The sequence below is a fragment of the Pseudophryne corroboree genome, chromosome 1 (assembly GCF_028390025.1).
Source record: "Pseudophryne corroboree isolate aPseCor3 chromosome 1, aPseCor3.hap2, whole genome shotgun sequence".
NCBI lineage: Eukaryota > Metazoa > Chordata > Amphibia > Anura > Myobatrachidae > Pseudophryne > Pseudophryne corroboree.
Window position 1 is genome coordinate 1,009,258,342 of NC_086444.1, and position 6,016 is coordinate 1,009,264,357.

The 6,016-nt window shown below is 41.5% G+C and overlaps 1 pseudogene; it reads left to right on the forward strand.

Moving 5' to 3' along the window:
- Window positions 1–1,188: 1,188 nt before the first annotated feature.
- LOC134945587 (5S ribosomal RNA) lies at window positions 1,189–1,307 on the forward strand (annotated as a pseudogene).
- The last annotated feature ends 4,709 nt before the right edge of the window (window positions 1,308–6,016 follow it).

Here is a 6,016-nt window from a genome sequence, read left to right on the forward strand (position 1 = left end):
GGCATAACATAAGTATTCTCTTCATCCCACTCGAATTTCTGTCTCCCGCTATCCACACATGCACACATGTAATTTTAACAATAATGTGCATCTGTCTCTTTAGGCAATGCCATGCCAATTATTACAAAGCATTATTTATCGCTCATGTTTTCTAGGTGCTTGCATTAACAGATGGTGATAACTGACACTTGTGTGTCTTTATGCATTTGATATCACATAATCAGGAGCAAACTGTTATTTATTAGGACTTTGACTACTAAAGATATTGTCCCTGTCTCACTCCTGACCTTTCAGCACCTATTCGCATGCAGGTTTTCACACAAATCAAAAAGCTATTATGCATATCATAGCTAATACATTGTAAATTATACCTAGCATGTGTTTTTTATGTGTTTTCTTTGTGTGTTTTTTTGGGGGTTTTTTTGGCTTCTTTTGAGTGTTTTCTGTCACAATATAGACAGATACACTGCAGATACATTGTGGATACATGCAAAATATTTATTGGTGTAACAATTTTGTTTCAAAGACAGTACTTGTATCCTGTCAGGCACTATTGTATTAGTTAGCCTTTATGTGGACAATTGAGACTGTGATACATCTCGTCCACTTCTCAAGTCTGTCTCTTTTCTCCTCAAGCTGATAGATTTCTATTTCGGTTTATTTTCATCCTCTGTCCTATACTGTCTGTTATGGTACAGTAGGAGACAAGTGGAAAGTTTCCAGATCGTCTTTTTCAGCTTTATTTGCATTGTACAAAATATCACATAGATTTATGCTTTGATGTTCAAAATATGACCGTCACAATAATCTCTTTTTCCATTCAATGTCTAACAGGGAGATCCAGTTAACAACAGAGATAGCTTCTCTCTGGATCACATATAAATATTGTGGCATGTCATCAGCATAACAGGTTTTATACCTGCCTCACCCATTACAGAAACCCACGTTCAATGGTGCTGCACAGCACACAAAGAAATATACAGGCATTTCCTGCTGGCCAAAAAATTATTGACCACATGATTTAAACCTACGTATACCTACATATTTGGGTTACAATTCGGTGCAATGACGGTCAAACATATATTTTCTCTCTAGCCAGAGATTATTTGGTCATTCCAGCAATAAGGTACTTACCAATAATTTTCTACTAGCTACATATCAGCCGTAGAATTTGCCTCATCAATTTCAATCTACTGCCATACCACACCGCGCATGCCCAATCTCGTCTGATCTTGGAAGCAATACGGTGTTGGGCCTGGTCAGTACTTAGGTGGTGGACCACTAAGGAATACCAGGTGTTGTAGGTTTTTTGACGGCACTATATTGGTTATTGCACCAACTTATATACCTGTGCCTGGTGGGCCTGTTAAATAATGCCTTTCATATTCATCAATATTTTCACAGTTTAGCTTTACCAGGTGGCTCACATTGTATAGCCACTTCTTAGTTTTACAACATTCCTATTTTTTTTCGGTGTACCTATATTTTATTTTAATATAATTAAAGGTTACGTTTTAACTATCTCATTCTTACATTATTGATTATTACTCAAATCATATTTGTTTCCAAGTGGGAGTGCTCCCAACAAAGGTCACTTTTTCTTGTTTCTCTTCCTCTTACTACATACGTATTGGACCTCTGGGAGCACCATCGACAATCACCGTTAACATCTACCTATAGAAATTCTCTTCTAATGGTAGATGGTGATAAATTCCAGAATTACTTTCTGGTTGGTCGGTTATCTTGGAAACTTCTTTAAAAATTATACTTCATTTTCATCACTTAGTCCTGTGCGGCATCCTTAACCCAATTCCTTACTGTTAACCAAACTACACCAACATACATCTCTTTGCTTATCGCAAAATATCTTCCAATTTGACCTTTCTACTCTGCACAAGATCTGCTTTTCTCATCCATACGCATTACTCGCACCCATCACGATTGCAGGACTTTCTTCGGGCTGTACCCACTCTGTTGAATGCCCTCCCATGCACAGTAAGACTCTAGACTCTAGGTAGTCTCTAAACCTTCAAGCGTTCCCTGAAAACTCACCTCTTCAGACAGGCTTATCGAATTCCAGAACCGCCCACACAACCTTCATTAGCTATCCTACTCTATTACTTCCCTTTTATACAGCCCACACATAACCTCACATATTTTGTCTTTTCTATTAACTTCACATCCTTCTGACCACTGGTCAACATTACTGTGTGACTATATCATACATCCCACTAATAACCTTTGCGATCTGGCTGGACTATCAGGCAATAGAAAGCACCAATCGTTGTGCATCAATGTCTATTTCCTTATAGATAGTAAGCTGGCAAGCAGGGCCTTCCTACCTGTATAACTGACTGTTATTACCCAGTTTTGTTCTGTCACTGTTGATTCCAGTTGTAAAGTGCAACAGAATATACTGCACTATATAACAAACTGTTAATAAAGAAATAAATCAATGGTACTATTGATGGCAAAGCTCAATGGTATTTATTGACAACACTATTTACACACGGCTGGTGTTTCACATATGCAATAAAATAAAATGACTAAACACACCATATTAAATTAATACAATCACCGCTATTAGACCTTCCAGCACTTTTATAGTATTACGTTTCCAATTCCATACAAGCTTGTTTCCTGAATTAGTCCCGAATGTTATAGCCACAGTGTAACAGCATCTTCTCTGAAATACCACTTCACATTTGATAGTACCATCATAGATATATAACCAATTCTATTAGTATGCTTGCTTTGATATTTTCACTTGATACTATAACCGCAATGTAGCAATAACTTTGTTAGTATTCCAAAGCACGCAGATTAAGGGGGTAATTCAGATCTGATCATAGATGTGCTAAATTTAGCACATCTACGATCAGTTTCTCTGACATGCGGGGGGATGCCCAGCACAGGACTATTCCGCCCCGCATGTCAAAAGCATTGCACAGTGGTGATGCTTTCGCACCCAGCGAGTAGCTCCCTGCCTGCCAGGTGGCTACCCGCCGTGTCCCGGGTTGCAGCAGCTGCATGTGACTTCACGCAGCTGCCGTGGCTCACCTACACAATGGTCCGGACACGCCTGCGTTGTCCGGACCGTTCCCCGTCAATCAGGCAGTGGCGATCGCAGCCCTGAGATGCTTTTAGCATCTCCCTGGGCTCCCCTGGTGCACACGCCCACTCCGCAAAGGGCATCAGACTGTGACAGCGATCCAGTCTGAAGTAGGCCCTAATATTAGAGATGAGCGGGTTCGGTTTCTCTGAATCCGAACCCGCCCGAACTTCATGTTTTTTTACACGGGTCCGAGCGACTCGGATCTTCCCGCCTTGCTCGGTTAACCCGAGCGCGCCCGAACGTCATCATCACGCTGTCGGATTCTCGCGAGGCTCGGATTCTATCGCGAGACTTGGATTCTATATAAGGAGCCGCGCGTCGCCGCCATTTTCACACGTGCATTGAGATTGATAGGGAGAGGACGTGGCTGGCGTCCTCTCCATTAGAATAGATTAGAAGAGAGAGAGAGAGAGAGAGATTGTGCAGACAGAGTTTACCACAGTGACCAGTGCAGTTGTTGTTAAGTTAACTTTTATTTAATATATCCGTTCTCTGCTATATCCGTTCTCTGCCTGAAAAAAACGATACACAGCAGTCACACAGTGTGACTCAGTCTGTGTGCACTCAGCTCAGCCCAGTGTGCTGCACATCAATGTATAAAAGCTTATAATAATTGTGGGGGAGACTGGGGAGCACTGCAGGTTGTTATAGCAGGAGCCAGGAGTACATAATATTATATTAATTTAAAATTAAACAGTGCACACTTTTGCTGCAGGAGTGCCACTGCCAGTGTGACTAGTGGTGACCAGTGCCTGACCACCAGTATAGTAGTATATTGTTGTATACTATCTCTTTATCAACCAGTCTATATTAGCAGCAGACACAGTACAGTGCGGTAGTTCACGGCTGTGGCTACCTCTGTGTTGGCAGTCGGCACTCGGCAGGCAGTCCGTCCATCCATAATTGTATAATTATATACCACCTAACCGTGGTATTTTTTTTTCTTTCTTTATACCGTCGTCATAGTCATACTAGTTGTTACGAGTATACTACTATCTCTTTATCAACCAGTGTACAGTGCGGTAGTTCACGGCTGTGGCTACCTCTGTGTCGGCAGTCGGCAGGCAGTCCGTCCATCCATAATTGTATTATTATAATATATACCACCTAACCGTGGTTTTTTTTCCATTCTTTATACCGTCATAGTGTCATACTAGTTGTTACGAGTATACTACTATCTCTTTATCAACCAGTGTACAGTGCGGTAGTTCACGGCTGTGGCTACCTCTGTGTCGGCAGTCGGCAGGCAGTCCGTCCATCCATAATTGTATTATAATATATACCACCTAACCGTGGTTTTTTTTTCATTCTTTATACCGTCATAGTGTCATACTAGTTGTTACGAGTATACTACTATCTCTTTATCAACCAGTGTACAGTGCGGTAGTTCACGGCTGTGGCTACCTCTGTGTCGGCAGTCGGCAGGCAGTCCGTCCATCCATAATTGTATTATAATATATACCACCTAACCGTGGTTTTTTTTTCATTCTTTATACCGTCATAGTCAGTCATACTAGTTGTTACGAGTATACTACTATCTCTTTATCAACCAGTGTACAGTGCGGTAGTTCACGGCTGTGGCTACCTCTGTGTCGGCACTCGGCAGGCAGTCCGTCCATCCATAATTGTATTATAATATATACCACCTAACCGTGGTTTTTTTTTCATTCTTTATACCGTCATAGTGTCATACTAGTTGTTACGAGTATACTACTATCTCTTTATCAACCAGTGTACAGTGCGGTAGTTCACGGCTGTGGCTACCTCTGTGTCGGCAGTCGGCAGGCAGTCCGTCCATCCATAATTGTATTATAATATATACCACCTAACCGTGGTTTTTTTTTCATTCTTTATACCGTCATAGTGTCATACTAGTTGTTACGAGTATACTACTATCTCTTTATCAACCAGTGTACAGTGCGGTAGTTCACGGCTGTGGCTACCTCTGTGTCGGCAGTCGGCAGGCAGTCCGTCCATCCATAATTGTATTATAATATATACCACCTAACCGTGGTTTTTTTTTCATTCTTTATACCGTCATAGTCAGTCATACTAGTTGTTACGAGTATACTACTATCTCTTTATCAACCAGTGTACAGTGCGGTAGTTCACGGCTGTGGCTACCTCTGTGTCGGAACTCGGCAGGCAGTCCGTCCATCCATAATTGTATTACAATATATACCACCTAACCGTGGTTTTTTTTTCATTCTTTATACCGTCATAGTCAGTCATACTAGTTGTTACGAGTATACTACTATCTCTTTATCAACCAGTGTACAGTGCGGTAGTTCACGGCTGTGGCTACCTCTGTGTCGGAACTCGGCAGGCAGTCCGTCCATCCATAATTGTATTACAATATATACCACCTAACCGTGTTTTTTTTTTCATTCTTTATACCGTCATAGTCAGTCATACTAGTTGTTACGAGTATACTACTATCTCTTTATCAACCAGTGTACAGTGCGGTAGTTCACGGCTGTGGCTACCTCTGTGTCGGCACTCGGCAGGCAGTCCGTCCATCCATAATTGTATTACAATATATACCACCTAACCGTGGTTTTTTTATACCACCTAACCGTGGCAGTCCGTCCATAATTGTATACTAGTATCCAATCCATCCATCTCCATTGTTTACCTGAGGTGCCTTTTAGTTCTGCCTATAAAATATGGAGAACAAAAAAGTTGAGGTTCCAAAATTAGGGAAAGATCAAGATCCACTTCCACCTCGTGCTGAAGCTGCTGCCACTAGTCATGGCCGAGACGATGAAATGCCAGCAACGTCGTCTGCCAAGGCCGATGCCCAATGTCATAGTACAGAGCATGTCAAATCCAAAACACCAAATATCAGAAAAAAAAGGACTCCAAAACCTAAAATAAAATTGTCGGAGGAGAAGCGTAAAC